The following is a 14,986-nucleotide window of genomic DNA, read 5'->3' as shown; positions in this document are numbered from 1 at the left end:
CTTAATTTTTGCTCCTAACTCCTTGAGCACCTTGATCACTTTGCTTTTATTATCGATCTCAGTGTTTTTGCTATCAAGATCCTTCTACAATTTATGAGCAGCTTGAAACTAAAGAGTGTGGCTGTCCTTAAAGTGTTTCACGGCATCCCGTTATTTCCTCAAGGCCTCCTCAAGTTTGACAGCTTCAACGTGGGTGTTGGTGAGAGTAATAACACTCTATAGAAACAAACGAAGATGGGATGAAGCACATGAAAGATTTAAATGGGTATAAGACTTGGAAGAAAAATTGTGAAGAAAATTAAGAGAAACTCACCAGAAGCATCCATGGCTGGAGTCAACCGACGCGTTTCAATGCTTGAAGAGAGCATCAACGCTCGATGAGTGTTTTACATGGGTTTGGACCTAGAAAGAGATGGATCAAGTGTTTGCCTTCAGTTTCTCCTTCACTCGTTCCTTCTCGTCTGCAATGGGGTTCATTCTTCGGACAAGGATGGACTGTCTTGTTGCTCGGGAGCGACATCATGAAGGGTGTGTGACGGTTGGCTAGAAGAGTCCATCGGAGGAGTAGCAGAAGATCCTCGAGCCTGAGGATCAATCCTCTGTTGTTTTGTTACTGTCTATTTGCTCGTCCCAGCTCCCGGAGTCACCTTTCTCATGGTGCTCTTTTTGGCCGGAGCTAGAGGGGAAGCATAGAGATTGAAAATCTCTTAATCAGACATGGGTGTTGTTAAAAAGCACAAGTGTATTAGATCATGGAAATATATAAATAAGCAATACACTTATGAAAAATGTGATATGACTTTGCAGCCTTCTAAAGACAACGTACAACCTCAACATATACATACAACAAAAAGGAGTAGTATGTGGAATCCCCTCCTCATCGTCAGAAGACATGGGTTCATCTTCTTCCACTTCCAGCACTTTTTTTCATTTGCCTTTGTCAATAGAAGTTTTTGTTGTTCAAGGGTGAGGAGCATCACCTTGTTTTCTTATGTTGATCGTTGTTGTCCTCCTTTGAGGGATTGGGACCGCCTGAGACTAGTTAGAATGCCTCAGTCCTTCCTCGACTGCTTCCTCAATAGTTCCTCCACCAACAGCGCCATCTTCATTTTCATGGTGGGTATCGAGCAAACAACCTATCCTTAGGTTCTCGTCGATTACGAGGAGTATGCAGTTCTTTGATTCAGAGGGAAGTTGATCTAAGACCACTGCTCGCCTAGTCATGTCAACAGTAGGAATGGGTCGGTCTCATGGCCCTAAAACACAATAAGAAAGAGTGTGGCCAAGGAAAGAAATGGAAAACTAAGAATGTGACCTCACAAGCTAAAATAAAATCTTGCTTGTTGGAAAGATGGATTTTTGGCGCCTAGGGAAGTTGTTAGAAAGTACTTTTTATTATAATTGCCCACCTTACTCCTAAACGTGGGGTCAATCAGGAAATCTCTAGTCTTGTCTGTAACGACCCAACTATTCTAGACCTTGGACCATTAATAACTACTATACTAATCTTAAGAAAACGTACATATGAAAACACCATAACTTTATTTAAAACTGTAAAGTAAAGGTTTAAATAGATAAATATTTCACTTAGGATATGAGATTCCATTGTTTTGAAAATAAAACAAAACATAACTTAAATAAATTGGTTACAACATTAAGTGCAGAAAAATAATACATAGAAATCATAACTAAAAGACATAAAAACTTCATCCTCAAATCATACACGCAATCCACCAATTCCATCCTGCCTCAATACACATCCCCAAGCAGCCAAGAACCTTCCTACTGCCATAACTATTTTCCTGCACATATAAAACATAAAGGAACGAGCCTAATGCCTAGCAAGGAAAATCTACTACAAGCATGAAACATATACATACACATAAACTATAAGCTATAAACTATACACTGTAAACTTATAATCATCTGACTATATAAATACAACATCTATTATAATGGCCATCATACTTCTTGGGACTTGCTAGCAAAGCAATCATATGCACATAAATTAACGGGGCTAGTTATTTAAACAAGTCATATAAATTTATGGGGCTGTTATCTAAACAATCATATTCCCAAGGAATCTACTATTGGGACTTGTTATCTAAACACGTTTTATATTTGTTATCTAAAAAAATTATGTGATTGTTATCTAAACAATTCATACACTAAAACAACTAAAAACATATCATACTTATAACATAGACATATATTAACAACATAAAAGCATACAAATCTACCCTATTTTCCTTACCAAAACCGGAATGTGAGAACAAGATCGGGAATTTGGAACACTCCTAAAAACCATAATAAAGAGGGGAGTATACTAAAGAAAAGAGATGAAAAGAATGAACTACACCATCGAAAAGATACTTACCAACAAGAACCTTAAGTTGAAGATCTTAGATGCCTAACCAAGAATAGAGAAGATGAGTTTAGGAATTGAGTAGAGAAAAACTATTAAGAACAATACATAAAGGAACTAGAATTAGGAATACCTTGAATGCTTCTATGACCGAACTACACCTTGAAACTAAAATATACTATAACCTTACTTCCCAAGTGTTTGATAAGCTTATAATGATTAAGCTTATAACCCCAACCCAAGTGTTTAACACTCTAAAGTAATCTTAGCAGCTTGTAGGCTCTGAACTCAGCTTGATGAATGAAGAAATGGCTGGGTACTAGGTCATATTTATAGAGTTCAAGAATGAAAAGATCTTCATTTAGCTTGAATAAAATAATGGCTTTTTAATTGAAAAATATTTGAATAATCGTTCAGCAGAGGCTAAAGATTCAGTCAAAAAGATTCTGGACTTATCAAGAGGTTAAGGATTAAAATGACCTCAGTTTCAAAATCATTCAAAAACCATGCACCTCAGCCGATATATCGCCCATGCTAGGTGATATATCGCCTGGACTGATGCTCCCAAGGCTCGTCGAGGTTGTCGTGCTAAGCTATGTGTTTTTCGTATCCCCGTATGGCTATATATCGCCCCCTAGAGCTGCGATATATCGGCATACGTTGAAATATTATACACATAATTACACATTTTTAGCCTAATTTGAATTGAGTAAACAACCTTGTCTAAGTCCTTTAACAATTTCAAAGCTGCTGGCAGACTCTAGGATTTTCAAATATTGCTCTTAATAAACTATTCCTAAAAAATGCTTAATTATTCATTAAACATACACATAACAAGTGTTGATATCTTATTGGGTCTATCTAAACATTATACTATACTAAATATCATCTTCACAATCAGCCATATTAATAAAACCTTAGGTTATAATTAATATTCTTAAACTATAGGTTAAACTTATAAAATCTACAAGTGTAACTACGAGTGTCCAACTAAGTCCCGGCTTGAACCAAAATTCACAGTAAAAAAAAATACTATAACTACTACTAGATCGTACTATTACTACTACTACTATCTAACTACGTAAGTAATGTTCTTGGACTCTGCAATTCCCCCCTACTAAAGAGAATTTCGTCCTTGAAATTTACTTACCAAAAAATTCTGGATACCGGCCTTGCATGTCTCCCTCCAACTCCCATGTTGCCTTTCGTTCATAACCATTACTCCATAGGACTTTGACTATAGGAATACTCTTTGACCGTAACTGCTCCATCCCTCTATCTAGGATGCTAACTGGTCGTTCCTCGTAACTCAAGTCTTTGTGGAGTGCTATCGTGTCGTACTTGAGGACTTGAGACAGGTTTGACACATACTTGCGTAGCATTGAGATGTGGAACACATTGTTGCTATCTGCTAGGGCTGGCGATAGGGCTAATCTATACGCAACTACTACACTTTGTCCAATATCTCAAAAGGACCTCTAAATCAGGGACTAAGTTTTGCCGTTCTTCCCAAACCGCTTCACACCTTTCATAGCAGATATCTTCAGGAAGACTTGATCTCTGACCTTGAATTCCATATCGTGTCGCTTGGCATTTGCATATCTTTTCTGACAGCTTTGAGCAGCAAGCATACGCTGTCTAATTAGCGCTACTGCTTCTTGAGCTTTTCTAATAGCTTCGTGATCGAGAAGCTGCCTTTCTCCTACTTCGTCCCAATGCAACGGTGATCGGCACCTTCTTCCGTAAAGCAACTCATAAGGTGCCATGCCGATCTTTGACTGGTAGCTATTGTTGTAAGAGAACTCTATCAGCGACAAGTACTTATTCCATGGTCCTCCGAAATCAAGTACACATGCGCGCAACATATCTTCTAAAATTTGAATCGTACGCTCGGATTGCCCGTCTGTCTGAGGATGAAAAGTTGTACTAAGACTTAACTTAGTAACCATGGCTTGTTGCAAACTTCCCCAAAATCTCGATGTAAACACCGATCCTCTATCCGACACTATTGTTTTGGGGATTACATGCAAGTGTACTATCTCTTGGACATGTATGTCTGCGTACTAATCTGCTGTGTATGAAGTCTTAACAGGCAAGAAATGAGCAGACTTGGTTAGTCTATCTATTACTACCCAAGCTGAATCATGCTGCCTATTTGTTCGTGGAAAACCCATCACGAAATCCATAGCTATATCGTCCCACTTCCATTTTGGTACGCTAAGCGATTGCAATAAGCCTGTAGGCCGCTGATGTTCTGCTTTCACTTGCTGGCATACTAGACTTCTAAACACTAATTCTGCTATGTCTTTCTTCATCCCTGGCCACCAATACATTGCCTTGATGTCATGCGTCATCTTGGTCGACCCTGGGTGAACTTAGTACAGGGTACTGTGTGCTTCTTCTAGAACCGTCCTCTTAATCCCTTGATTATATGGCACGCATACCCGATCCTTATATCTCAATAATCCTTGACTTGATATTGGGAAATCTGTGGCCTTGCCTTCTTTGACTGTATCCATATGTGCCACTAGTGTGTCGTCATGCCCTTGCCCAATCCGTATATCTTCCAGCAGATTTGACTGGATAGACAAATTAGCCAGCTTACCGACAATCATTTCTATTCCGGAACTGATCAGCTCCTGCTGTATCCTAGTCTTATCCTTTACTAGCACTAACCACCTGTGCTGCCTCAGATTGAGCTCCTTCTAAGTGAAGAAGTATTTTAAACTTTTGTGGTCCATATAAATCTTACACTGTTCTCCGTAAAGATAATGGCGCCAAATTTTCAATGCAAACACCACCACTGCCAACTACATATCGTGAGTTGGGTAGTGTTGCTCATACTCCTTCAGTTGCCTTGAGGTGTAGGCTATCACCTTGTCATTCTACATCAGCACACAACCCAACCCTTGCTTCGATGCATCACAGTAGACTACGAACTTATCGTTGGGTGTCGGTACATAGAGTACTAGTGCTGAGCACAGCTTGTCCTTAAGCAATTGGAAGCTTTCTTCACATCTATCATTCCAGTTGAATCTTTGTTGTTTCCGGGTCAGGTTGATGAGTGGAGTGGCTATCTTAGATAAGCCCTCTATGGACCTCCTATAATAACCTGCTAATCCTAGAATGCTCCCTACTTCGGATTCATTCTTCGGTCTTGGCTAATCCTTCACGGCCTCTACCTTTGATGGGTCTACTGCAACTCCGTCCTTGGATATAATGTGCCCGAGGAACACCACTTGCGAAAGCCAAAACTCGCATTTCTTGAACTTGGCGTAGAGTTGATGCTCCTTTAGTTGTGACAAAATCAACCTCAAATGTTCCTCGTGCTTGACTTCGTCCTTGGAGTATACTAAGATGTCGTCGATGAATACTATGACAAATTTATCTAAGTAGTCCTTGAAGACCCTATTCATCAAGTCCATAAACGCGGCTGGTGCATTGGTAAGACCAAAAGACATAACTAAGAACTCATAATGCCCATAACAAGTTCTCAAAGCTGTCTTAGGAATATCTTCTTCCTGCACCTTGAAGTCATGGTACCCGGATCGTAAATCAATCTATGAAAATACGGTTGCACCTCAGAGTTGATCAAACAAATTGTTAATCCGAGGCAGCGGGTACTTATTCTTAATTGTTACCTTATTCTGCTCACGGTAGTCTATGCACATCTGCATACTTCTGTCCTTCTTCTTCACAAATAGAACCGGTGCTCCCCATGGCGAATGGCTTGGCCTAATAAAACCCAAGTCTAGGAGTTCTTGCAACTGCGTCTTTAACTCCTTGAGTTCCGTAGGTGCCATCCGGTATGGTGCCTTGAAGATAGGCTCGGTGCCCGGTACTAATTCAATTGTGAAGTCAATTTCCTGAGTTGGTGGCAACCCTGGCAAGTCATTGGGAAATACCTCTAGGAATTCTCTTACAATACGGACGTCTCCAACCTTAAGCGATGTTTCTTTTACTATGTCTATGATACTGGCTAAGAATGCTTGACACCTTTTTTCTATCATCCTTTGAGCTTTGAGAGATGATATTAGCGGTGTACATAGTCCAGAAACTTGTCCCATTAAGCATAATTTCTGGCCGTCAAGAGTCTCGAACATCACCTTCTTGTGTTTGCAGTCGATGGTTGCGCCATGCCATGCTAGCTAGTCCATGCCTAGTATCACATCAAAGTCCTTGATCTCCAGTTCTATCAGCTATCCTTCTAGTTTTACGTCCTCAATCTTAATCGGTACGCCTCGTACTATCTGTGATGATAGAACTACTTTGCCCGAAGGCAACTCGGTTACAAACATAGTTCTAAATCTTTCACAAGGTTTGTCTAGTTTTTATATCATTTCTAACGAGATATACGAATGAGTGGCTCCCAAATCAAATAATACAGAACATATATTATTGAGGATAGAAACCTGACATGTGACCACCTTATTGCTAGCATCAGCCTGTCCTTGGGTTAGGGCAAAAACCCTGGCAGGAACCATCTTATCTTCCTCTTTCCCTTCTGGCTTGAGCTGGGGACACTGCCTCTTTTGGTGACCTTCCTGACCACAGTTGAAGCATTCTTTGGTGTTTGCATGGCATTCACCAGGATGTCTCTTCCGACACTTAGCACATTGCGAGTATTCTACATAACCCGACCTACTACCTCCATTATTTGTCCGTGCCCTTTTATCGATGTCGGAATGTTTGTTGTCAGGCTGTCTTCTTTTTTGACCGTTGTTGTTGTTTTTGCTGGACTAATTGCTGTTTTTGTTGTGGTGGTTGTTGTTTTGACTAGTCTGAGGTTGATTTTGTTGTCTTGGCTCAGGCTTACTGGCTTCTTCTTTACAAACATTAGCCTGTAGCCTTTCTACTTCTATTGCCATCTCTAGAACGTTGGCATAAGTAGTATTTCCTGGGTTTGCTAGCTTAACCCCTAGCTCGATCTTTGGTCGAAGTCCTCTAATGAACTTAGACACCCTCAGATAGTCAGTTGGAACCATTTCCGGTGCCAACTTAGCTAATCGGTCGAACTGCCGAGCATACTAAGCCACTGATAAACTCCCTTGCTTCAGACTAGCGAACTCCTCAACTCTTGAAGCGAGTACAGCCAAATTGTAATACTTCTTATGGAACAGCTCCACAAATCGGGTCCAAGTCATAGTGGCAACATCATGCATTTGATGGACCAAGTCCCACCATATCCTGGCATCCTTTTTTAGTAGAGACGTAACGCAGGATATGCGGTCCGCGTTGCTGAGGTTCATGTGCATTAGGATTGGCTCCATATTCCTGAGCCATTCTTCTGCCTCGAAGGGGTCTGTAGTCACTTCAAAGTTCAGAGCGTGCTTCTTACAAAAATGCTCATAAACTGGATCCATGTGATGTACCGGATACGGTGCATAATTCTCCACTGGCCATCCCCCATATGGACCAAATTGTTGGGGTGTTGTGGCCATTTGCTGTGGCTGTGGCTGCGGCGGAGGCAGAGGCTGAGTCTGGGGCTGAGCCTGTTGTCCCTATTGCTGCAATATTTCCTCGACATGTTGTCGCAGTCTGGCGATCTCTGCAGTGTTGTCAGCTGGTGGTGGCGACGCGTTGCGGCTGGCAGTAGCACGCACTCCCCTTCTGCGAACTGGAGGGGCTTCATTGCTCACTGGAGCAATGTTGGAGGCATTTCCGTTGGTGCGAGAAGATCTTCAGAGCGACATCGCAGCAGATTTCTAACAGTTTGAGAGAAACATGTCAGAACTTCACCCTAATAGCCTCTAAGGCAACAACTTAATCTAAACAAACATATCTCGGACTTATTAATTATGACTTCTTATGAAAATTATATAAGTCTTCTTTATTATTAGAGTGGGTTTCTATACTTAAAAGAAAAAACAAGCCATCTTTATTATTTTCTAAGTCTGTTTCTAATCATCTTATATGACTTAATTCTTAGGCTCGAAACTCATCTTTGTTCCAAAGTTAACCATATTGAGGGAGGGCTGGGATCAGTAAAATCGTTCCCACTACTATGGCCCCCTAACTCTCAATATAGAAACTTGGTTCATTGACTTGTATCCACCCTCACAGAACATAGTCATTATTTATTTTATTTATTATTTATTATGATTGCAAAAGAAAATCAAACTCATACAAGATAACAAAATAACCATGATATTAATTTCGAAAATAAAGTTTTCACTATTTACAACCATAAAAGAAAACAAATAATAAACTAAAACAAACAATGAAACTAATTATTCTAAAAATCGGGATCTTCTATATCCGATCCTTCATCTAGCATATCATCATTTAATTCCTCATAATCCTCATTATCATGTGCCTCAAAATGCCCTCAAGGAAGGTTCGAAAAATTCTATGCTTTTGCTCATTTGTAAATTGAAATTCTGATTTTGAAGTGAACCTAATTAAGAGAAAATAATATCTCATTGCTACTGGCAGTTCATCTTCATAATCCATTGTTTTCAATATTTCCTCTAAGGCTGTTGTTACAGTATGAAAATATCTAAGTAATGTAATTACTAAAATGTATTGCTCTGTTGCTCTCATCATGATCTGCTTAGATTCTTGGAGATGACCTATTTCTCTGTGGAACAAAACCAGCCTCCGAGTGATTCTTTCTAGCACTCCTATGGTGTTTCTCGGTTCTCTAATTCTCTTTAAAGCCTTAATGGCTCGGATATCCTTATATGTTAATGCTCCGTTCATTCTTAGCTAAAAACATAAAGGCTAAAATCGTTAGCTATACATATAAACATAATAACTATAACTTAAACAATTACTTGGCGATCAGATTCAGAACTTTGAGTGTGTGTATCAAGGAGAAATTCATGCGAATGAACCGCTGCTCTGATACCATCTGTAACGACCCAACTATTCTAGACCTTGGACCATTAATAACTACTATACTAATCTTAAGAAAACGTACATATGAAAACACCATAATTTATTTAAAACTGTAAAGTAAAGGTTTAAATACATAAATATTTCACTTAGGATATGGGATCCCATTGTTTTGAAAATAAAACAAAACATAACTTAAATAAATTGGTTACAACATTAAGTGCGGAAAAATAATACATAGAAATCATAACTAAAAGACATAAAAACTTCATCCTCGAATCGTACACGCAATCCATCGATTCCATCCTACCTCAATACACATCCCCAAGCTGCCAAGAACCTTCCCGCCGCCATAACTATTTTCTTGCACATATAAAACATAAAGGAATGAGACTAATGCCCAGTAAGGAAAATCTACTACAAGCATGAAACATATACATACACATAAACTATAAGCTATAAACTATACATTGTAACTTATAATCATATGACTATATAAATACAACATCTATTATAATGGCCATCATACTTCTTGGGACTTGCTAGCTAAGCAGTCATATGCCCATAAATTTATGGGGCTAGTTATCTAAACAAGTCATACAAATTTATGGTGTTGTTATCTAAACAATCATATGCCCAAGGAATCTACTATTGGGACTTGTTATCTAAACAAGTTTTATATTTGTTATCTAAACAAATTATGTGATTGTTATCTAAACAATTCATACACTAAAACAACTAAAAACATATCTGTTGACACGGTTCTTCGGCAACATGTAATTAAGAGAAGGAGAGAAAGGGATTAGTGCCAAACGTAGAACCGTAACAAATATAAGATCTTAGAGAGTGAAATAGGTTACTCAAGACACGTTTTTAAGTGGTTCAAAGGTTAAAATCCTTCTACTCCACTAGTCAATATTATTGATATATTCTGGATATTGGGTTACAAAGTATATATCTTTCCAGGGACTATTTTTTCCAACCCTTATCAACTCTCAGGGTCTCCATATTTATAGGAGAAGGCACCTGGAAGTTGGTAAGGAGGTCATCCCGTGACCTTCTTATTTGTCATATCAACTCTTTGACATTCATGATTAATTCCTAAACCTGACACATAAGTGTGGTCAAATCGATAGGTAAGGAGATATTGGCCCGCACAGCCCAACCCAGCCGTGGGTGTCTGAACACGCACGTTCCTGCTGCGTGTCCGAGAAGTCAGGGAGATATCGTACATGTGATGTCAGATATATGCATGTTTATCTTGCGCGTGTTGACTTTACAAGGGGTCATAGCCTCCATATCTAGCTCGTACCACGAGCTGCGCATTTGACCCGACCTTCGGCCTTCCGATTCCTTGCTCCAGTCTTGGCGAGTCCTTGAGGATTCCTCGAGCTAAGGGGGGTATGACCTCAAGACAGGAGCTCTGGTCTGGGGGATGTTTATGGACTAACCATGATTAGTCCGAAGCTCGGCCTTCTAATCAGCCCGTGGGAAAATCAGGGCGTACATCTGCCCCCCAAGCTCCTGCTCGTGGTATATGACGTCGCGTATAAGACCACAGTAGGGGCTTTTAGACTTCCCCACAAACTCTTCGCATTCCACTCTTTATGCAGGCGCCTGATACGTGGAACATCGTGGGTGGTGACGGTACGTCTTACGAGAACCGCATTTAATGGCCTAGCCTATGCCCAGCCGTCGTTTCGTATTTCGAGTGGAGGGCCTCAGATCCCTCATCAGGGCCATCCAAGAGCCTTCTACACGTGATCCTTCACGCATATAAAAAGGGGGTGGCCACCCTACGCATGGGCCACCCTTTCATTCAAAATTTTCCAAACCTCTTTTCCTCTTTCCTCTCCATATTCCTGAAGAACGAAAACCTCGACTCTGTTGCTGCCATTTTCATCGTTCAAGAAGCTTAGGCGTACAAATTTCTCCGAAGCTTTGGAAGCTACTACACCGATGAAGCTCCTACTAACGCAACACTCTCGTCTACCTCCCAGCCATGCACTGTAAGTTTCCTGACCCTGTGTGCTTTGAAAACATGCTACTGTAGCTTAGGTAAAAAAATTTACTGTTGCCGCATGCAAGGGTTTTCTGGGTTTTGTGGATATGGAGGGTGACAGCCTTTCTAGGTTAGGGTATATTTGTTGTAGGAAATTGCTTTAGAATATGGGTTTCAGGATGCCTTTCTTGGGAAAATTTATGGGTAGGAGTTTTGGGAATTTTTGGGTGCAAAACCGGGTAGCTTAGGGAGCACGCCTCACAAGCGGTTTTGCAATTTTCTGCCTACTGAAACTTTCCCCCCAAGGAAAATTCTATTCTGAACCTCCTGACACACGAATTCCGAGTAATCGGGGATCTGTTGGGAGTATGAGCGCATGTTCACTGAACCGCGTGGCTCCACTCTCCACAGGCTGGGCTTACCTCAGCTCGTGCAAGTAATAATTGCTTCTTCCTCCTGCTTGGGTCACCTTTTCTAAAGTGTTCTCTTTTGTTCGTTAGGCGACCAGATGGCTCCAAAAAGGAATCTCCCCCAGAAGAACGTTGGAAGCTCGGCCTCTCAGTAGGAGAAAGGAAAGGCGGTGATGCCTAGCTCCCCAATCCCCCATTTCGGGCCGGCAGTGGAGAAGGAGGTCGAGGTGGCCCTTGACGCATTCTTTGAGGCAGAGAGAATCGTCTCAAAGATAACCGATCAGACGAAGATTAACAAACTCTTCCTCACTCACAACATCGCGCTGGGGAAAGCCTCCGTTATTGCCCGACCTGCCTCGGATGGCGAGCAGAGCTGCGCGCCGCTCGACGAATCGTTCGCGGCCTGGAGCGGTGAACACTTTAAGGCAGGGGCCTTCCTTCCCCTGGATCAGTACTTTGCTGATTTCCCGAACTACGTGGGGTTGGCCCCATTTCAGCTCCCCCCCAACTCCTACCGTTTGCTGGCAGGGTTGAGGTACTTGTTCCAGAAGCAAGAGTGGGAGGTCCCCACTCCTGCGGATATTTTATATTTCTTTTGCCTCAAAGCTAGCCCGGACCAGCGGGGGCGAGGTGACGGGTTTTACTATTTAACCCATTTTCCCAACACGGCGGCGGTCATCGAGCTGCCCAGCCACCCCAATGATTTCAAGGACCAGTTCTTCATGTCAACTGGGTTCCGGAACTGCGAGCACCACTACTTCAATCATCCTCGTAAGTGCTCTCTGACCCTAGCTCGTGTGTTTAAATATCACTTTAGCTCCTCCTGTACCCCTTTCTGACTTAAACTCATTACGCAGCCATCTTCGCGAGTACAGAGAAATCTGTGACCCTTGGGGCACAGTATGAAACACTGGCGGGCTTGCCCCCCAGTGAGAAGGATTATCGCGTGCTCGTGAGGGACGAGACGATGGTGGCTTGCAAGTTGATTTTTCCGAATCAAACCCTGAACCTAAAGAGGCCCAGGGGGCTGCCCCCAGCTCGCGACATCAGACCTATCAACGTGGAGGAGGTCGCGGAAGATGAAGGTGAGGAGGACGAGGGCGATCAAGTTCCGCTCGTGAGGAATAGGAAGAGGACCTTGGAGGTCGCCCAGAGGATGGGCGAGGAGAGGATCCAATCCGGAGCAGCCGCGGGTCCTTCTGGCCAAGGTAACCCTTACTTGTTTAGGAGTCTAGATAGGGCCGCTGCAGACCCCCGGCTGGCTAGGTTCAATCCTAGGCAGCTCGTCCATCGTCACAGGAGCGATCCGGACCTGAACACGCTCCTGCTCCATTGTGTTGACCGGCTCATGTTGGACCACCAGGAGAGCCGGCCTAGGGGTACCGTAGTAGTAGATAACACCTTATCCTTTAAGTCAGTCCTTTTCCAGGAGTATGGGACAAACCTACGCACATGGCAATCACTCCAGAGGGGTATCTATGCTCCGGGGCTTAGGCAGTACGTAGGAGAATCTAGCCCCGAATCGGACCCGGAGCCAGAACCTGCGCCAGTTCGGGAAATAATCGTCTTAGGTTCTTCCAGCTCGGGGGGTAGGGCTCCCTTAGTATTCGTATATTTTTTAGCTTAACCTTTTGTCTTTATCTCTGTATGATTGTTAACTTGTAATAACCATGTTTTTTGTTTGACAGAAGAGATGTCTCAGCCCGAGGGGAGCTTGCGAGGCGCAGTCTTCGGGGGAAACCCCTCAGCCGGGCCAAGACTGAAAAGGATCCGGGGGTCCAGGAGCACTGCTGGGACCTACACCAAGTCCCCGGCAAAGGAGAAGGAGAAAACCCCATCAGCCCAGGACGCGAGAGCGATTCTTCCTGCTGCCGGAGCAAGCCAAATGCCTCCACCACCTCAGTGAACTCCAACCGTCACCCAGGACGTAGGGACGGAGCTCGGGGCTCCAGCTGCGGTGGCCTCCGATGTGCGTATCCCACTCAACCCTCAGAACCTGGAGAAGATCCTCGAGGCCTTCCGGGGAACGGTGTACGAATCGACGAACTACGCCGTTGACCATATCTATAAGTTCACCGAGAAGGAGCTCTGGGCTATTGAGACAATGAGCCCGGTTGACGTAATGGAGTCTTCAATGAGCATGACTCTAACGGTAAGCTGCCCCCTCCTTTTTTCTTTATCTTAGACTTTTACCATTATACTTTTCCCTACTTTTCCTCTAAGGCAATTTATCTTTCATTTCCTGCAGGGCGTCGTCGCTCTTCATCGGAGCATCACCAGGGCCAAAACTCAGCTCGAGGATATGAGGACCGAGCACCAGGCCACCCTTCAGGAGGCCAAGGTGACTAAAGATGCCTTGGCGACCTCGAAGACCGAGTTGGAGAAGACCCGCTTAAAGGTCCAAGAGCTCGAGACCTCCCTTGCCACCTCGCGGAAAGACCTCGAGGCTGCGAAGACTGAGATCCAAGCCGCCCAGGTCGCCCTGGAGGCCGAACGGACCACATCGGAGCAGTCCATGCAGGAACTGTTCTATCACTGCTGGGCTTTCAACCCGGAGGCTGACTTCTCCTTCATGTCACCGAGCCTTTGGGCGAGCTTGCTGGTGAAGTTTCAAGCTCGCCTTGAGAAAGAGGCGCCGCCTTCGGAAACTAGGGAAGCCTCTGGCGCGGCGGAGCAGGGTGAAACAGCGACCTCCAAAGGGCCAACTGACGGAGCCTAGGGCGCTTTTTCTTTTTTGCCTTTGAATATTTTTAAGTTTTTTGTATGTAACCTTTGCATGAGGTGTTTTCACCTAGAGACAATTTGCCTTGACGCCTTTAACTTACGTTTTTTTTTTATGCTTTTGGCTACAATATATATATCTCTTGATAAACTTAGTCCTGTGTTAACCGTTATCTATATTTCGAGCTCTTTAAAAAGAACAACAATAAATAGATTTACATCAACTTCTAAGTTTTATGACCGGTTAAAACCAGGAACTTATTTAGAAAACTTAGTTCGTGTTAACTTTTATCCATATCTCAAGCTCTTTAAGAAGAACAACGAGAAATAGATTTAAATCAACTTCTAAGTTTTATGACCCGGTTAAAACCAGGAACCTATTTAGAAAACTTAGTTCGTGTTAACTTTTATCCATATCTCAAGCTCTTTAAGAAGAACAACGAGAAATAGATTTAAATCAACTTCTAAGTTTTATGACCCGGTTAAAACCAGGAACCTATTTAGAAAACTTAGTTTGTGTTAACTTTTATCCATATCTCAAGCTCTTTAAGAAGAACAACGATAAATAGATTTAAATCAACTTCTAAGTTTTATGACCCGGTTAAAACCAGGAACTTATTTAGAAAACTTAGTTCGTGTTAACTTTTATCC

This window comes from Humulus lupulus, chromosome 3 (assembly GCF_963169125.1).
Source record: "Humulus lupulus chromosome 3, drHumLupu1.1, whole genome shotgun sequence".
Classification (NCBI taxonomy): Eukaryota; Viridiplantae; Streptophyta; class Magnoliopsida; order Rosales; family Cannabaceae; genus Humulus; species Humulus lupulus.
This window is presented reverse-complemented; position numbering follows the sequence as displayed.